The sequence below is a fragment of the Anolis sagrei genome, chromosome 4 (assembly GCF_037176765.1).
Source record: "Anolis sagrei isolate rAnoSag1 chromosome 4, rAnoSag1.mat, whole genome shotgun sequence".
Taxonomy (NCBI): domain Eukaryota; kingdom Metazoa; phylum Chordata; class Lepidosauria; order Squamata; family Dactyloidae; genus Anolis; species Anolis sagrei.
In genome coordinates, this window is record NC_090024.1 from 7,059,843 (window position 1) to 7,081,063 (window position 21,221).

Here is a 21,221-nt window from a genome sequence, read left to right on the forward strand (position 1 = left end):
TCTGTTTTGGGTTTTAGTTTGGACTGTAGGAGACCCACCTCGGGCATCGAACCTCATACTACATATGCATTTGGCATCTAAAATAGCTTTCTTATCATTTAAGCTAACAGACAGGATACGTGCACTGGAGAGACATGCTACTGTGTCGTCGTCCCCTCCCCCCCCCCCCCCCCCCCGAGGACTCTGTAAAAGATAGTCAGAATCAGGGAATTCATAGTGTTCTGGTACAACTGTACCAGGAGCTCCTACTTTATTTGCTTTGTATTAAATGTTTGGTTGCAGTCCTAGGTTTCAAGGACTCTGCAGATAGGTGGCTTCCTTTGGTTGCAGTCGTAGGGCAAGTCACCTGTCCATCATCGTTAAGTTTTGGTCCTGCCCCTTGCTTAGGGCAATTGGGAAGGGAAGGGAGCCATTTTTAGTTAGTCTCAGCAAGAAAAGCTAATGTACAGGACGTGTGCAAGCTTCCCCTGTACAAAAGCTTCAACCCTTAAGACTTTCCGGGGGAAAACAGTCTTAAGAGTCTCCAAAGATTTCCAGGAAAACAGCCCTAAAGACCAAAGAACTCCAGCTGGAGAATATCTAAGCCTTTACTGGTAGGTCCACTCGGTGCTTCGAGACGCAGTTCAACCCAGTAGCGTAGCCCACATCAGTAAGGGTTAGATTACAGTCAGCCTGGGAGAAGTTAAAAAGGGGATTTTTCCTTTAAAGAAGAAGTTATTGAAGACGGTTGCCTGTCCTTCGTGGGCAAGATTAGGAAGCTACCAGTTGCATAAAAGCCTGGAATCATTTGTTTAACTTTACTGAAGACAAGAGAAGTTTCTGTTTGATTGTTCATTAATAAAAGACTTTTTTGCACTTATTTATTATTATTTATTTATTTACAGCGCTTATATGCCGCCCTTCTCACCCCGAAGGGGACTCAGAGCGGCTTACAATATATATTTTCATACAATATATTATATTATTAGCAAAGTACAATATCAGTATATATTACTATGTTGCACCATACCATTATATTGTAATATTATTAGTAATATTACATGTAATAACATATATAATTATAATTATAATATTGAATTATTATTGCTAGTATTATATTGTATTCACAAGCCATCTAAAGACTATTTGTGGTGGAAAACCTCTGAGAACTTCTCTTTGGGCTCCCTGGCTTCCCACTGGGCAAAGGTTGCACGTCCTGTTCTAAAGGAAATTCTTTACAGGCCCAGTGTGTGACAAAACACATAGTTTTGTCAAGGACATCAGGCTGGAATGATCCCATAATCCCCTATCTTTCCTCTTGTTTTATTAATGGACTTGGGGGGAGGGGCTGGCATGAGTTCACCTTCAACCCTGCATGACCCCTCCCCCCTTCCTTATGAACTTTGTGTATGCTCCCATGTCTCATTCCTCATTCCCTATATATATGTATGTCTATATAAGAAAATATGAAGCAAAGCTGCATTTTCATAAACCAACAACTCATGGCGCTTGGAGTTTCCATTTCTGAGCCAATAATCCCCTAACAAAGGACTCAACTAGATCCATTTGCATGGACAATAAGTAAATGGCTCTACTTGCCTGGACCTTGGAGGGCTGATAGCCAGGCCATCCAGAATAATGGAGTCTATGGACATATTGAATAACTTAATATAAAGGACATTTCCCCATCTGCGAGGAACCAGGGAGTTGTCTCTGCCTCCCTGCTGTGCCACATCCTGACCTCCGGAACCTATTGCTGCTTCATCAATGAACTCCATATTGCAGGACAGTAAGACAAAGGACCTGGCCTCTTGGGGCCAGACAAAAATGTTGATTCAAGAGACAAAAACAATAACACAGACCAGGCTTGAGAGTCTGAAGCTATTGCCTGGTCGTTTGGCAGACACCGGCCATCTTAATCCAGTGAACTAGACATTTCTTTGTTGTTTCCCTGTTGCCCGCCTCCCTTCCACCTCATTGGCTGGGTGGCCAAAAGCAGAGCCAGGGCCCTCATTGGATCTCCTCACAGACAATCATAGCAAAGCCAGCTCAGGTGGGGTGGGCATGGGAACTTTTGAATACGAAGGCTATATATTCTGTATTTACCTACCTAGCAGGCATGTCGATTTGTTGGCAGACTAATGCAATCGTCACCCTTTCCAGCTGGAATGAAATAAAACCTCTGTGGCTTTCTCTTCAACTTGGTGAGATTTATTCTGGAATACTGGCTTCTTTTTCTCACCAGGCTAAACCCACAATGGCTTGGACCATCCACAGCCATTCTAAATTGCTCAACAACACCGCTTCAGGGGGGAAAGGCAAAGGGATGTTCCAAGCAATCTTGCCGGCCACACAACCAGGAAGTGACAACATAGGCTTCTCAGCTTCAAAATGGAGAAAGCACCTTCCCAGAGCCAGATCTGAGCACTGCCTTCAGAAGCTGGAAATGAAAGTATAATCCTCTGCCTTTGTTTTGTGTTATAGAACTTATTTTCTGCAGTTCTATAGAGACAATGCAGCAATGGAATCAAGTTATATGAAAAGGGATTCCACCTAAACATTAAGAAGAACCTAATGTTTGGCAGTGTTTGGCAGCGGAATATGTGGCTTCAGAGTCTGTTGGACCCTGAAACCAGATGGCTATCTGTCAAGAGTGTTTGGACTGTGTTGTCCAGCAGAAGGGGATTGGACTGGATGGTTTTGGTGGTTTCTTTCTAGGATTCCATGATCCGATCTATCCCTGTCAGACTCAAAATTCCTTGTGGGAGGAGGTAAGGACAGCAAACAGCTGCTCCAAGAACACAGAATGATGCAAACACTAAGGGAACTGTTTGTAAATTAAGCACATAATATGCAAGGAACTGGCCTGCAAATATAATATATCAGTTTTGATGATAAAATATTACACCAATAAATAAGCAACAAAACAAGCAAAGCAAACAACACTCAAGGAATACACAGTGCACAGCTTAAATAAGCAAACAGATGGGTCTCATTTGGAATTGCTGAATAGCAAATGAAAAATACATACAAATAAGCAACAAACAACAGTTTATGGAGACTCATTGTGAGCCTTGAGTGTTGGACTAGGGCTCTCATATTCCGCCCTTCTCACCCCACAGGGGACTCAGGGCGGATCATAATGCACATATACATGGCCAACATGTATATGTGCCATAGACACAAAACATATATAGACAGACACATAGAGGCTATTTAACTTTCCAGCTTCATGAGTGTACGCTTTGAATTCCGGCCATCGAGGGAGCTGTTGCTTCACTGTCCACTTGTGACACTGATGGAGTACTTCCTCATTCTTTTGCACACTGTTGGAGAATCTTATGGCATCATAAATTAGTTAAATCACCCTCCCCGCATAAGCAGTACCTGTTGCAACTCAGAGTAAGCTTCACCTTGCTTCCAAACACCACCACACAAGAGCTGTAGTTTTATAGTTTATTGAGGAAAAAAAATCCAAGTCAAAATAAAGAATAAGCATTGCAAAGTTCCAAAGATCTTCAGGTAAAAACAAGGTACAAGCAAAGACAATTGCCCCAAGAATCACAATGCAAGAAATCCCAAGCGTGCTGCTTGCCAGCTAAGGTAATCCATGAAGCTTTCAGGCTAATAAGCTACATTGAACTGACGCTTTCCCTTAGTTTGCAAGAAGCCTAAATACCTTCCTAACAGGAAAACATTATGCTCTCACCAACATGAAAGCATTGCAATGACCTTGGCCTGAGTTGGCTTCCCGTCTGCGGGCCAGGCGAGAACTCCACCTGACCCGCAAATCAAGACGAGCCTGCTGGATCAGGTCACTATCAAGGCTTTCTCCACTTTCAGTATCAGCGTGGGAAGGAGGCAAAAGCCTCCCCACCTGTTTGCTATCTCCTTCATTAAAATTATTTTCTTCTGACTCTCCAATGTCTGTGGGAGCCTCAGAAAAAGACCTAGAAGCAGGCCCAGAGATCTGAGGCACAGAAAAAGAGCCAGGAATCTGAATCTCATCATCCTCATCAGCAGGGAACATCTCAGCCACAACAGTACCTACATTTCCTACTTGACAGATGCAACTGTCTTTTGGGCTGCAAAGGTCGACAGCAAGCTAGACAAATGGTCAGGAGCTTACTCTGACCCAGGCTGGCTTCAAACTCAAGACCTTTTGGTCAGTTGTGATTTTAATGCAGCTGACTCTGAAACAACTGTGCCACAACCCGGTCCAAATTTAGATGGGGATTCATGGCTTCCAAACCTTTGAGCCTTTTGGTCACCCTTCTCTGGACACCTGTCAGCTTGGCCATCCCCTGCAACCTGCTGCAGCCTCTCCAGTCTTAATTGTTCAACTTTCTTCATCTGGACCGCACTAACGTTGATTGGCCAAATGTTTCCATTTGTGTCAAATTGAGAAAGATGTCATTTGTTCATGGTAGGTTCATTATTTACGAAATATTTCTGAAAACCTATAAAATAGGCAAGATAAAGGGCAATTGGGGAATGGTGATTTGTGGTGAGTCCAGCAGTTTGGGCCAAAATTATCAAAGCTTTGGAAGGCAAGGCCAATGAGCTTTGGATCCTGTGTATTTTTAGCCTAAAGAAAAGAGACTGAGAGAGGACATGATAGTCATGTTTAAATATTTGAAAGGATGTCACATTGAAGAGGGGGCAAGCTTGTTTTTGGCTGGAAAGAGGAGGGCTTGAATTGCATCTTCTTGTCTGGCAGAAGAGGGTTGGACTGGATGGCCTTTGGAGGGTCTTCTAACATTATGAACCTATGTTTCTAAGCAATCCCTTGGAGAGTATTTGGTTCAGCTACATACAGCTCCAAGCACTTTCCTCATAATTATCCCTGTTGAGTAGGACTGCAATATCCTATTGGAGTAAGCTGGACTGAAAACAGTGCTAGGCTTGGTATATCCTTTGGCCAACGTTATTCTTTGTTGTCTGTTTGCCTTCTTGCTCAGCTTCAGAGCTCATTTCAGCTTTGTGTTTCCTTTGAGAAATGCAACAAGGCTGACATTTCAGTCCTAACCCAACAGTGCCATCTCAGCAAGATCAGCTTCCATGTTTTGAAAACCCGGTTGAATAGGAGAGCATTTTCGCACATATGCTTTATCCCCACGTCAGATGCGCCGTTGCCACAGCGGTGGTGTCATATGGAAAGAAGGCTAGATCTCTGACACTATTCATTGTGCTTGTCACAGCAGGCATTAAATAAATGTTTCTTTGTTTGCAATATAATTACTAGTTGTGCGCAGACATGGCGTGTGCCCGAGCTTTGATATTCCAGTGTCTCCAACAGAGCCCTGGCGCACATTTATGTGTAACTGGAGACATTCAGTAATGAAAACAAAACACAATTTGGCAGGTCTATCTTTTGCTTCATAGTCCTAGGATTTCTAATCTCCAAGGGATGCAAATGCCTAAGCAGGGAGGTTCAACGTCTGAAGGTCTGCCATGGACTCTGCAAGCAGAGAATTCATGGTGAGCCACAACCCTTCTACACTGACATATAATCCCGATTATCAAAGCAGATCATCCACATGATCTGCTTTGAACTGGATTATATGAGTCAATGTTGTTGTTCATTCGTTCAGTCGTCTCCGACTCTTCGTGACCTCATAGACCAGCCCACGCCAGAGCTCCCTGTCGGCCATCACCACCCCCAGCTCCTTCAAGGTCAGTCCAGTCACTTCAAGGATGCCATCCATCCATCTTGCCCTTGGTCGGCCCCTCTTCCTTTTGCCTTCCACTTTCCCCAGCATAATTGTCTTCTCTAGGCTTTGCTGTCTCCTCATGATGTGGCCAAAGTACTTCAACTTTGTCTCTAGTATCCTTCCCTTCAATGAACAGTCGGGCTTTATTTCCTGGAGGATGGACTGGTTGGATCTTCTCGCAGTCCAAGGCACTCTCAGCACTTTCCTCCAGCACCACAGCTCAAAAGCATCGATCTTCCTTCGCTCAGCCTTCCCTAAGGTCCAGTTCTCACATCCATAGGTGACTACAGGGAAGACCATGGCTTTGACTAGGTGGATCTTTGTTGCCAGTCTGATGTCTCTACTCTTTACTATTTTATCGAGACTGGACATTGCTCTCCTCCCAAGAAGGAAGCGTCTTCTGATTTCCTGGCCACAGTCTGCATCTGCAGTAATCTTTGCACCTAGAAATACAGTCTGTCACGGCCTCCACATTTTCTCCCTCTATTTTCCAGTTGTCACACATAATCAAATTAGATAATCACATTATCTACTCTGAACCAGATGAGTCTACACCATCATATAACCCAGTTCAAAGCAGATAAACTGGACTTTATATGGCAGTGTAGAAGGGGCCTCAGGAAACCCTATCATACCAGGGTTTTGTGCCTGAGAGTATGTGCCTTGCCTAGGGTCTCCAAGTGGATGTTCACGCCTGAGCAGGGATTCAAATCCTGGTTTGATTCAAACCATACTGTGGTTCCATCATATACATATATGTTTGAGCAGGGTTTACACATGTATTAAAATGGTTTGAGCTGAGGCTGAGACATGCACAGCATCGTTTCACCACCATACATAGGAAGCCTGAAGCTGCCTGTTCCGTCTTCCAGGAACTTGGTTTGCATTGCTTTTTGGTTGCTTGAAATAGCATCCCTTTGCATTTCTCCCAGGGTTGCTACAACTTTAGTAGCACTCTAAAAGTTAAACAGTTAACAGAAGCTGGAAAGCCAGACTGCAGGCCGTTTGCAGTTATTGGTTTAAAAAAGTATCTCTTTGGGTCTAGGGACCGCCTTTTTTCCTGGGGATGAGATCTCCATTTTGGAATCTTCCCTGCCTTCTTCAGTATAGGAAAAGCCTCAGATGTGCTGGTGGCCAGCTAGGCAAGCTCGGACAAGCCATTGTGAGTACAATTGAGATTGAGATTTAGGGTTTAGGTTACCCTCTCGCCTTAGAAACTGGCACTGAGCTTAGATAGAGAAAGACCTGCTCCTTCTAAAGGACAGAAGCTCAGTGCTGGGACAGGGAATATCTCCGGATTTTTCTGTCAATGAGAAAGGCTCCATTACTTCATTTCCAAAACTAATCTGGAGCTTAGATAGGGGAAGACCTGCTCTCTCTGAAAGACAACAGCTCAGGGTTAGGGTAAAAGATCTCAGGATTTTTTCTACCGTTGGGGATAAGTTAACTTGGTAACTGAAGGAAAAAGGAAAGAAAGAACATCTCATCTCATAGAATAATAGAATCATAGAATCAAAGAGTTGGAAGAGACCTCATGGGCCATCCAGTCCAACCCCATTCTGCCAAAAAGCAGGCATATTGCATTCAAATCACCCCTGACAGATGGCCATCCAGCCTCTGTTTAAAAGCTTTCAAAGAAGGAGCCTCCACCACACTCTGGGGCAGAGAGTTCCACTGCTGAATGGCTCTCACAGTTAGGAAGTTCTTCCTCATGTTCAGATGGAATCTCCTTTCTTGTAGTTTGAGGCCATTGTTCCGTGTCCTAGTCTCCAAGGAAGCAGAAAGGAAGCCTGCTCCCTCCTCCCTGTGGCTTCCTCTCACATATTTATACATGGCTATCATATCCCCTCTCAGCCTTCTCTTCTTCAGGCTAAACATGCCCATCTCCTTAAGCCACTCCTCATAGGGCTTGTTCTCCAGACCCTTGATCATTTCAGTCGCTCTCCTCTGGACACATTCCAGCTTGTCAATATCTCTCTTGAATTGTGGTGCCCAGAATTGGACACAATATTCCAGGTGTGGTCTAACCAAAGCAGAATAGAAGGGTCGCATGACTTCCCTAGATCTAGACACTCTGCTCCTATTGATGCAGGCCAAAATCCCATTGGCTTTTTTCGCCACCACATCACATTGTTGGCTCAAGTTTAACTTGTTGTCCACGAGGACTCCAAGATCTTTTTCACATCTATATGGTTTCCCAAATTGACTGTTTTTGTTTGTAACTTCATCAAGCTGTGCCAAGTCTGCCAAGGACTTTGTAAAATAAATATTCTGTTCATGTTCAATTCTTGACTGGCCTCAGTTGTTGAGAAATTGGAGCTTCAAAGAAAGGCACCCGCAGTTCACCCAGATAAAGAGAGAAGCACATCTCAGTTTTAACTTTATAGTGTCTGGGTGTGACGGCACACTGCCTCTTGCTCACCAACCTATCCCAAACATCCATCACCCGCAGGTGAAAAAAGGCCACTTTTGCACTATACAAGGATGGACATATTGTTCCAAAAGTTATTTATTATTTATTTATTTACTTTGCTTATATACCGCTGTATCTCAAGCCCGAAGGCGACTCACGGCGGTTCACAAACAGTAAAAACAGTAGAAACAGCAGTGGTTCCATACAACATATAACAATTGACTTAACACATTATCCATAAATTACCAATAAGCAATTACAATGCACACTTATTACAAAAAACAACCGTACCCAATCTTCTCATCATCCAAGCGTAGTCCAGGTTCGTCGTCCATTGTTCCATTCCTATGTTCCATTACCAGATTGCACTAAATTACTCAAACGCCTGCACAAACATCCAGGTCTTCACCTTTTTGCGGAATACCATTAGAGATGGTGCTAGTCTAATGTCCGTAGGAAGGGCGTTCCACAGCCGAGGAGCCACCACCGAGAAGGCCCTATCTCTCGTCCCCGCCAGCCGAGCTTGAGAAGCAGGCGGGATCGAGAGCAGGGTCTCCCCGGAAGATCTCAAACTCCTCGTGGGTTCATAGGCAGAGATGCGGTCAGATAGGTAGCTAGGGCCGGAACCGTTTAGGGCTTTAAAGGCCAACGCCAGCACTTTGAATTCAGTTCCAAATGATCTTTAATTTAAAGCTGCATTCTGGAACAGGTAGGCTTCCAGAACCTGGGGTCTATACAGTCAAGGCTCCACATTCTTTAGGGTTTGAGGGCACAGGACCTTGTGAAAGCAAGAAACCATTAATGCATTTATTCTTTTTTACTTGCAAGAACGCCTCCCAGGGAATTTCGAGGTCTCCCAGCATGACCAACTTCTGCTAGAAGCTGCACATAGAAGCATATTGGAGGACCTAGAAATTCCTAGAGGTGTTATTTCTAGAAACCTATAGATTAGGCTTGGGTGATCAATGAAAAAATGTTTTTAAACTTGTTTCGGATATAGGGGGTGCTGGTGGTTTGGATCTAAAGTCAATTCCGATTTTCAATGGAAAAAAAGTTCAAAACTTTTCAATACATCCGATACTTCCGAATCCTTCGTTAATGGGTGGTCTTTACTTTGAAAGTAGTTGTTTTACTCCAGAAAAAAAGGGGGGGGGGTGGCAAAGGGAGGAAATGCATCCACTCTGGTTTAAAACGGCTTCTCTGTAATATTAACCCAGATAAACTTCTTGGGCCAGGAAGTTAAAACTATAATACTACTACTACTACTACTGCTAATAATAATAATAATAATAATAATTATTATTATTATTATTAAGAATGGATGGCCATCTGTCAGGGGTGCTTTAGTTGTATATTCCCAGCATGAAGGCAGAAGGGAGTTGTTGTTGTTGTTGTTGTTGTTATTATTATTATTATTATTATTATTATTATTGAGAAGCATTATAAAACCGGAATAGAGAATACCCCCTCCTCTCTCTCTCTCTCTCTCTGTCTCCTATCTCCTTCTCTGAGGTTAAAACTATAATAATAATAATAATAATAATAATAAAGAATGGATGGCCATCTGTCAGGGGTGCTTTAGTTGTATATTCCCAGCATGAAGGCAGAAGGGATTTGTTGTTGTTGTTGTTGTTGTTGTTGTTGTTATTATTATTATTATTATTGAGAAGCATTATAAAACCGGAATAGAGAATACCCCCTCCTCTCTCTCTCTCTCTCTCTCTCTCTGTCTCCTATCTCCTTCTCTGAGGTTAAAACTATAATAATAATAATAATAATAATAATTATTATTATTATTATTAAGAATGGATGGCCATCTGTCAGGGGTGCTTTAGTTGTATATTCCCAGCATGAAGGCAGAAGGGAGTTGTTGTTGTTGTTGTTGTTATTATTATTATTATTATTATTATTGAGAAGCATTATAAAACCGGAATAGAGAATACCCCCTCCTCTCTCTCTCTCTCTCTCTGTCTCCTATCTCCTTCTCTGAGGTTAAAACTATAATAATAATAATAATAATAATAATAATAATAATAAAGAATGGATGGCCATCTGTCAGGGGTGCTTTAATTGTATATTCCCAGCATGAAGGCAGAAGGGGGTTTGTTATTATTATTATTATTATTATTATTATTATTGAGAAGCATTTTAAAGGAGATAGGAGAGACATCCTCCCACTATTCCTGCATGGCTCGAAATTGATTCAAAAGTGAATTTAATCCAAATTAATTACAATTTTAGAAACTAACGACCCAACCGACTCAAGCCTACTATAGATCCTCCAGCATGCCTTAGAGAAACTGACCATAAAGTCACGTGTATGGTTGAAGTATGGCAGCCTCACTTAAGTCATCTTGGCTTCTAGGGAGAGTTTAGGCTTGATTTTCTCCATGACCCTTTAATGGCCTTTCTAGGAATACACAGTATCTACAGAACATTTCTCCAGCATCACATTTCAAATTACTTGGTTTTCTTCCTATCAGCTTCCTTTATTGCCCAGTTTTTTTACAACTACAGTAGTCCCTCGCTACTTCTAGGAGCTTAAGATCATCTGGGGAGGCCCTGCTCTCGATCCCGCCTGCATCGCAAGCGCGATTGGCAGGGACGAGGGACAGGGCCTTCTCAGTGGTAGCCCCCTGGCTATGGAACTCCCTCCCCAGGGATATTAGATTTATTTATTTATTTACTTTGCTTATATACCACTGTTCTCAGCCCAGAGGCGACTCACAGCGGTGTTAGATCATCCCCCTCCCTCCTGACTTTCCAAAAAAAGGTAAAAACTTGGCTCTTTGAGCAAGCTTTTGGGAATGCAGTGGAACAGATAACATGAAACTATGAATGATGAGCATGGAATGGCCAGATGATGTTACTGGAAAATGATTTTAACAAGTGACTATGTGTTTTTACTGGTTTATATATATGTTTTATGTTGCTATGTTGATTGTTTTTAATCACACTTTTATGAATGCATGGCATTGAATTGTGCCAATCTGTAACCCGCCTTGAGTTGCCGTATGGTTGAGAAAGGCGGACTATAAATGTCATCTATATAAATAAAAATGTAATGTTTGTTTGTGTTACCATCAGAACTCAAAACACTGGGGGAATTGACACCAAATTTGGACATAAGGCACCTAACAATCCAATGTAAGTCCTCCACTCAAAAAAATTGATTTTGTCATTTGGGAATTGTCGTTGCTGGGATTTATAGTTTACCTACAATCAAAGAGCATTCTGAACTCCACCAATGATGGAACTGGGCCAAACTTAGCACACAGGGCTCCCATGACCAACAGAAAAAAACTGGAAGGGTTTGGTGGACATTGACCTTGAGTTTGGGAATTGTAGTTCACTCACATCCAAAGAGCACTGTGGACTCAAACAATGATGGTTCTGGACCAAACTTGGCATGAATATTCCATATCCCTAAATATGAACACAGATGAAGTTTAAGGGAAATAGACCTTGACATTTGGGATTTGTAGTTATTGGGATTTATAGTTCACCTACAATCAAAGAGCATTCTGAACTCCACCAATGATGAAATTCAACCAAACATGGCATACAGGACTTCCATGACCAACAGAACACACTGGAATGGTTTGGTGGGCATTGACCTTGAGTTTGAGAGTTGTAGTTCACCTACATCCAGAGAGCACTGTGGACTCAAACAATGATGGTTCTGGACCAAACTTGACACAAAAATTCCATATGCCTAAATATGAACTCAGATGGAGTTTGGAGGAAATAGACCTTGACATTTGGGATTTGTAGTTACTGGGATTTATAGTTCACTACAATTAAAGAGCATTCTGAAACCCACAAACGACAGAAATGGGACAGAACCCCCATGACCAACAGAAAATACTTAAGGCCATCCAGTCCAACTCTCTTCTCCAGGGCAAGAAAATGTAATCAGAGCCCTCCTGACAAAGAGCCATCCAGTCATAAATATAGATAGATAGATAGATAGATAGATAGATAGATAGATAGATAGATAGATAGATATAGATAGATATGATTCTCTCTCTCACACACAGATATAGAATCAGAGATTTGAAAGAGACCCTTAAAGAAGGACTATGGTATGTTGCATATTCCAGAGTAGGCAAACCAGACACACTCCACATCAACACTGACAAAGAAACAACAAGAAATACTGTTTACCCACAAGCAGAAAGGAATTACATATATTAGAAACCAACACTTTCTCATTACTTTATTTTCCAGATCACCAGACTGGGCCACAGCAACGTGTGGCAGGGGACAGCTAGTAAATAAATAAATATGGGAACGCCCAGGGGAAGTGTACCATTATTTATTTATTTATTTATTTATTTCATCTACTTATACCCCGCCCTTCTCACCCCGGGGGGGGGGGGGACTCAGGGCGGCTTACAAAGGAGGCACAATTAGATGCCCAAATCACACAACAAACAATACAAAATATAACAGTTCAACAATTAAAATGAAACATCAATACCTATTAAAATCATAAAAACTATCTCATGTCAGAGTCCATATATCAGAGTCCATATATCCATTCCATTCCATTGTCCTTGTATATCGATAGGTCCTTTAATCAGTTGTCAGCATGGCCAAAAGCTTGGTCCCACATCCAGGTCTTTAGTTTTTTCCTAAACGCTAGAAGGGAAGTCGTCGATCTGATCTCCCCGGGGAGTGAGTTCCACAGGTGGGGGGCCACCACTGAGAAGGCCCTGCTCCTCGTCCCCGCCAGTCTCACTTGTGCCACTGGCGGGGTCGAGAGCAGGGCCTCCCCAGAAGATCTTAAACTTCGAGGTGGGATGTAGAGGGTTATCCGTTCGGACAGATACACTGGGCCGGAACCGTATAGGGTTTTGTAGGTCAAAACCAGCACTTTGAATTGTGCTCGGAATTGGATCGGCAGCCAGTGGAGCTGACGCAACAGGGGGGTGGTGTGCTCCCTGTACGCCGCTCCGGTGAGCAATCTGGCTGCTTCTCGCTGAACTAGTTGAAGTTTCCGAGCAGTCTTCAAAGGCAACCCCACGTAGAGTGCATTGCAGTAATCCAACCGGGATGTGACAAGAGCGTGGACCACCGTGGCCAGATCTGACTTCCCAAGGTACGGGTGCAGCTGGCGCACAAGTTTTAATTGTGCGAAAGCTCTCCCGGCCACCGCCGAGACCTGGGGCTCCAGGCTCAGCGATGAGTCCAGGATCACTCCCAAGCTGCGAACCTGTGTCTTCAGGGGGAGTGTAACCCCGTCTAACACAGGCTGTAACCCTATACCCTGTTCGGCCTTCCGACTGACCAGTAGGACCTCTGTCTTGTCTGGATTCAATTTCAATTTGTTAGCTCTCATCCAGTCCGATACAGCGGCTAAACACCGGTTCAAGGTCTGGACAGCCTCCTTGGTGACAGGTGAAAAGGAGTGACAGATTTGGACGTCATCTGCATAGAGATAGCATCTTAGTCCGAAACTCCGAATGATCTCTCCCAGCGGCTTCATGTAGATGTTAAATAACATCGGGGACAAGATAGAACCCTGTGGGACTCCACACAACAACGGTTGTGGGGCCTAACAGGTGTCACCCAGTAACACCATTCACCTGGAGGAACTAGCAAGTTTCTAGAGAGACCTACTATTATTGGGGTCTTACTGTAAATAAATAAAATGCAAGACAATCAGGAAAACCTGTGATCAGGACAGAAAGGAATGGAGTATCTGAGTATTTGAAACTATTTGGCACCCAACAGTGTCTTCCAATGAAGATTTTAAAAAGCCTTTTTGCCACCTTTGCTGTAGGCACAGCTCCACAGTTCCATTTTCCTTTTCTTTCAACCATTTCTCTTCCTTTTGTCTTGCCCATGATTGACTCTAATTGTCATGATTGTCTCTGTCGGAAGCAAGGCATCCTGCTATGCATTTGCGCTTTCAAAGGAGAAATAAAAACCTCCCAATAGCCACAGTACAACACGTCTGCATTCTTCTTGTACGAAATTTCCTGCAAAATGTACGCAAAAGCCTGAGGTTGGAGGTTGCCGATAGACGTGGTGTGGAACTGAGGTGTGCCTTCTCATTATCCACCTATATATTGTCACAATAGAAAAAGAGATGGGAAATTAAGCTGTGAATATCAGGTCATAGAATCCTAGAGTTGGAAGAGACCTCCAGGGCCATCCAGTCTACCCCATTCTGGGAGACACAATTCAAGCACTCTCAACAGATGGTCATCCAGCCTATGCTTAAAAACCTCCAGAGAAGAAAACTCCACCACTCTCCAAGGCAACATTCTACAAATAGTTCTACTTTCAAGAAGTTCTTCCTAATGTTTAGGCAGAAACTCTTTTCCTGCAGTTTGCATCTATTGTTCTTAGTCTCAAGAGCAGTAGAAAACAAGCTCACCCCCTCTTCAGTGGGGAATTCTTTGACATATTTAAAAGCAACTAGCACATCCCTTCTCAACCTTCACGTCTCCAAGCTAAACATACTTAGCTCCCTAAGGCATTCCTTGTGTGGATTCATGGTTTCTAGGCCTTTTATTATTTTGGCCGTTCTTCTCTAGACACATTCTAGCTTTTCAGGGTCCTTCTTGTATTTTGGTCTCCCAAACTGAACACGGTATTCTGGATGAGGTCTGTCAAAACAGAAGAGAGTGTGGGAGTATGAGGTCCTTCGAGCCAGGTGTCACCCATCCTACATCTGTGCATTTCATTTTTTTCTGCCAAAACAACATACATTTCTCCCTATTGAGATTCATTTTCTTAGTTTTGATCCAGCCCTCCAATCTGATAAGGTCAACTTCAAGGCCACCTTTAGACTGAGGTGGGCGACATGTTTTGGGTTACATTTTGTTGAATTATAATGCTTATCATTCTAGACGAGACAGGGGAAACTCTGCCATAAAACTCCACGGGGTGCTAACTTCCCAATTACACTACTACCATGTACTCTCCATGGGGCTGTCCTTGAAGACCACTCTGGACATCATGGCTTGAGTCAGTAAAACCATTAATTCCAATGGTTCACCACTAAGGAATCATGGAAGTTGTAATTTGGTGAGGCATCAGTTCTCTTTGGCAGAGAAGACAAGAGAACTTGTCAAACTACAACCCCCAGTGTTGTCAAGCTATGGCACCCCCCTCCCAAAAGATTTACAGACCATAAAGAGACTCCAAGTAAGATATATGGTTTTTTCTTTATTTTTAAAACCTTTTCCATGGTTCCAAAGTTGCAAAATGTCAAAGCCAGTAGAGCAGTGTTTCTCAACCTTCCTAATGCTGTGACCCCTTAATACAGTTCTTCATGTTGTGGTGACCCCCAACCATAAAATTATTTTCGTTACTACTTCATAACTCAAATTTTGCTACTGTTATGAATCATAATGTAAATATCTGACATGCAGGATGTATTTTCATTCACTGGACCAAATTTGGCACAAATACCCGATATATCCAAATTTGAACACTGGTGGGTTGGGGGGGGGGGTTGAGTTTGTCATTTGGGAGTTGTAGTTGCTGGAATTTTTAGTTCACCTACAATCAAAGAGCATCCTGAATTTTACCAGCAATGGAGTTGAATCAAACTTGACACACAGAATTCCCATGACCAACAGAAAATACTGGAAAGGTTTAGTGGTTAGTGACCATGAGTTTTGGAGTTGTAGTTCACCTACATTCAGAGAGCGCTGTGGACTCAAACAATGATGGATCTGGAACAAACTTTGCAATACTCAGTATACCCAAATGGGAACACTGGTGGATTTGGGAGAAAATAGACCTTGACATTTGGGAGTTGTTGTTGCTGGGATTTATAATTCATCTACCACCAAAGAGCATTCTGAACTCACCAACGATAGATTTGGGCCAAACTTCCCACACAGAACCCCCATGACCAGCAGGAAATACTGTGTTTTCCGATGGTCTTTGGCCATTTTTCTAACACCCCCTCGCAACCACCCCCAGGGGTCCCGACCCCCAGGTTGAGAAATGTTGCAGTAGAGGCTCTGGGATGGACCTAGCAGCAGTTGTATCCTAAAAACTCTATCACATCGAACCCTTCAATAAATGTATCATTTGAGGTTTTACGTGTCACTTGTATCATTTATGTGTTGTATTAATTCTTAAATGTATAAACTATATCAAGTAAATGTATCAAAATGTATACTGAAGTGCAGCTACCTCTCCATGCTCTCAGTTTGCATAATCCCTTGGGAAAGGGGATAACAGCCAGGGTCCCACCAGCTATTTCCCAAGCCAGATAAATATCAAAACCTTTGTGTGTGTGTATGCAGACAGACAATCCTCTTTGTTCATTCAACTTTAGGCTGAAAGTATGCCACTCCTGTGAAAGAGGGGACTCAGCAAACAGGAATTTATTCATTTTCTGAATGGGCAGCCAAGCCCTTGATTATATGAAATTACTACTTTTGTCTTTTGAGTCTTGCACCCTTTGTCTAATATGGAACTGGACACTTGAGTTGACCAAAAACTCTATCTACATTACCTTTGCAGCCTCCTACAGGGCATCTCTGCAAAGGATTGACCCTTCAAGCTGACCAACGACCAGCTGTCTTTCTTTCTGCCAAAGAAACCTCCCCTTGCAGGATATGACATCAAGAGGACCCCCAGCCAATCCCAATGTGAATCCTAGCCTGCCTCTCTTCTTAGCTAATCAGGAGAAGGAGTGATAAATCTGAATAGCTGTCAGAATTGTATAATATGCCATGTATTTTTCTATGAATTTGTGCTTGTATCTTCTGATGTGTATTGTTTGGCCAAATTGTAATAAACCTCTGTAGCTTTTCCTACAACCCAGAGTACTTGTTCCCCATCTGGGAAGATATGGCTTAGCAGAAGCCCGCCAGGCACAGACCTCATTATCCACAGTCCTAGCTGAAATCTCAACTCCAGGATTCCAAAGCATTGAACCATGGCATCTGATTTGGTATCAAACTACATTAATTCTACATTGTAGATGCTCCTGTTATTGTTTCTCAAGGGTACCTTCTTGAGTGTTATCAGTTCTGAAAGCATTTTAATATATTTCTCTGTTTATTTTCCCACTGCTTGTGCTTATCTGTATTGTTATGAGGTTTGGCTTTACCCAAAGACTGGAGGATTTCATCAACAGTGCTACATTAATGAGTTATTTAAATTAATTAAGCACCCCAATGCAAGTGGGAATCTTCTTTAAGGATTATCGAAGAGTGAGCCAACAGATTAGAACTGTTTGTCCTCCAGTGAATGGAAGTCGAACAGAGCTTTCTTGGCTCTGAGACATCTAGCTGTTCAATCAAAACCTTTGCAGAGGTTTAAGCAAATATCTCAAATGATTAAGAAATACTGGGTTCAAATGACAGGTTGGAAACCAAAGGCCCTGAGAGAGTGATTGGCCCTTGAGATCAAATTCACACAATTTGTACCAAGGTGGTGGTGTATTTCAACTGAGTTACCTAGAAGTCTGAAGGAATTTGGAAACCTTCCCAATGCTTGCTATATTCCCCTTTGCAAATTGATCATGGAGTTGATTTTTTTTGTCATGTCAGGAGCAACTTGAGAAACTGCAAGTCGCTTCTGGTGTGAGAGAATTGGCCATCTGCAAGGACGTTGCCCAGGGACGCCCAGATGTTTTGATGTTTTATGATCCTTGTGGGAGGCTTCTCTCATGTCCCCGCATAAGGAGTTGGAGCTGATAGAGGGAGCTCATCCGTTCTCTCCCTGGATTTGAACCTGCGACCTGTGGGTCTTCAGTCCTGCCAGCACAGGAGTTTAACCCACTGTGCCACCGGGGGAGTTGATGAAGCCATTTATATCTATGTGGTGGGCAGCTGTGGCCTGGTTTTGCATGGTGCATGAGCTTCCATTACAGACTGTTTTGTATAAAATAACAATCCAAACCCTCCTGACAGATGTCCAGCCAGAATCTACTGAAGGAGAGAAGGATTCCCAGGCACCAGCAGATTCTGTTATTGAACAGCTCTTACCATCAGGAAATTCTTCCTAATCTCTCTCTCTCTCTCTCTCTCTCTCTCTCTATAAATGCTCTGTGCATAATGAGTTCCTTAAAAACAAAAGAACCAATGATCGAAATCACACCAAATTTGGCAACAAAATGTCTCACAACACAAGGAGTGACCATCACTCAAAAAATTATGATTTTGTCATTTGGGAGTTGTAGTTCCTGGGATTTATAGTTCAACTACAATCAAAGAGCATTCTGAACTCCATCAATGATGGAATTGAACCAAACTTTGCACACAGGACTCCCATGACCAACAGAAAATACTGGAAGGGTTTGGTGGGAGTTTTGGAGTTGTAGTTCACCTACATCCAGAGAGCACTGTGGACTCAAACAATGATGGATCTGGACCAAACTTGGCACAAGCACTCAATACGCCCAAATATGAACACAGATGGTGTTTGGGGTAAATAGACCTTGACATTTGGGAGTTGTAGTCACTGGGATTCACAGTTCACCTACAATCAAAGAGCATTCTGAACCCCACGAACAACAGAATCAGGGGCAAACTTCCCACACAGAACCCCCATGACCAATAGAAAATATTTAAGGCCATCCAATCCAACTCCCTTCATCAGGGCAAGAAAATGTAAACAAAGTCCTCCTGACAAAGAGCCATCCAGCCAGAGATATAGATGGATGGATGGATGGATGGATGGATAGATAGATAGATAGATAGATAGATAGATAGATATGATTCACACACATACAGATATAGTATCATAGATTTGAAAGTGACCCTTAAAGAAGGACAATCATATGTTGCATGTTCCAGAGTAGGCAAACCAGGCAATCTCCACATCAACACTGACAAAGAAACAACAAGAAATACTGTTTACCCACAAGAAATTACATATATTAGAAACCAACACTTTCTCATTCCCTTTATTTTCCAGATCAATAGACTGGGCCACAGCAACGCGTGGCAGGGGACAGCTAGTGTTTAAATAGAATCACTCCTCTAATAGTTTGACTGCATTGCTCCATGCCCACCACCCTCCAAGGCAATATATTTCACCACTGAACAGCTCTTACCATCAGGAAATTCTTCCTAATGTTTAGCTGGAATTTCCTTTCCTGCAGTTTGCACTCATTGATTCTTGCCCTGGATTCCAAAACAGCAGAAAATAAGTTTCTGTCCTTATAAATATGACATCTTTTCAAATGGCCATCATGTGCCCTCTTAATCTTCTCTTTTCTGAGGTAAACATAACAAGTTTCCTATGGTCCCACCTACACTGCCATATAATACCATTATATGGTCAGTGTAGACTTATAGAATGGAGTTTTGTTGCACGGAACTGCATTATATGACTCTACATTGACCATATAATGCACACATATAATACAAGCCACTCTAACCCCTTTCTGCAGAAGCATACGAGAAGCTCGGCCTCTCATTGAACATCCAGAAAACCAAAGTGCTGTTCCAGCAGTCACCAGCCAATCCCTTGAGAATGCCAGAAATACAGCTTAATAGTGCAAAGTTAGAAAATGTTAACCATTTCCACTCCCTTGGCAGCCACCTCTCCACAAAAGTCAACAGTGAAATACAACACTGCCTGAGCTCTGCGAGTGCAGCGTTTTTCTGAATGAAGCAGAGAGTGTTTGAGGACCAGGACATCCTTAGGGATACCAAGGTGCTTGTTTATAAAGCTATTGTCCTCCCAACCCTCCTATATGCCTGTGAAACGTGGACTGTCTACATATGTCAAATGCAACTCCTAGAACGATTCCATCATGCCTCTGAAAAATCTTGCAAATCTCTGGGGAAGACAGGTGGACAAATGCTAGCATGCTGGAAGAAGCAAAGACCACCAGCACTGAAATGATGGTCCTTTGCCACAATTCCACTGGACTGGCCATGTTGTCTGGAGGTTCGATCACCGTCTCCCAAAGCAGTTGCTCTATTCTGAACTGAAGAATGGGAAACGGAAGGTTGGACAGGAAAAGAAATTTAAAGATGGGCTCAAAGCCAACCTTAAAAACTGTGGCATAGACACTGAGAACTGGGAAACCCTGGCCCTTGAGTGCTCCAGCTGGAGCTCAGCTGTGACCAGCAGTGCTGCAGAATTCCAAGAGGCATGAATGGAGGGTGAAAGGAAGAAACGTGCCGAGAGGAAGGTGCGTCAAGTCAACCTTGACCATTACTGCCTTCCATCTGGAAACCGATGTCCTCACTGCGGGAGAACATGTGGATCTAGAATAGGGCTCCACAGCCACCTACGGACCCACTGCCAAGACACCACATCTGGGAAACAATCATCCTTGAGCTACAAGTAAATAGTAAGTAAGTATATAATATAATTTCTAATGGTATTATATGGCAGTTGTAGATGTGGCCTACATGGTTTCCAGATCTTTGACCATTTTGGTGGCCATCTTTGGGCACTCTCCAGCTTGTCTATATCCTTCTTGAATTGTTTTGCCCAGAACTGAACACAGTGTTATTCCAGGTGAGTTCTGACCATAGCAGAATAGATTCCTATAGCTGTAACCTAGAATCTCATTTGCTGTATCACATTGTTGATTCATGTTCAGTTCATGATCTACCAAGACTCCCAGATTTCTTATACCCGGACTATTTTCAAGCCAGGTGTCGCCATTCCTATATAGCCTTTTTGTTTCTTCACCCCTCTGTGGAATAAGGAGGAAGGGATGCCAGTTTGGAGGAAGAAGCGTGCTGCTGCACCTTTCATCAGCCATCTCATTTTCTACATCTGTCGGGAGCTGCAAAAAATTCGCTTTGCAAGGGGAGCCTTCTGCCTGCCTGTGTGTGAACAGGCCAATTACCTTCTGCCAGGAGAGATCATTTGCAACTTCTGAGACAATGTGCTGGAGGCTTCTGGCGTAATAATTAGAAATGGGGCTTTGGAGTTTGGAGGGAGGGCAAAGAACACCGAAGCCCGGGCACTCCGCCATCCTTCCATGGTACCAACAGGTGAGGAAGAAGGAGAGGGAAGGGACACCCGTGAAGGACGTCAGCCTAATTAAAAGAAATATTTCAATTTTCCAAAGGTGGTGGTGGGCTTTTATTGGGCCTGGTGGCCTATCCAATTATTCAGGATTAATTACAGTGGTGAAAAGTTTCCAGCAGCCACAAGGAGCAGCT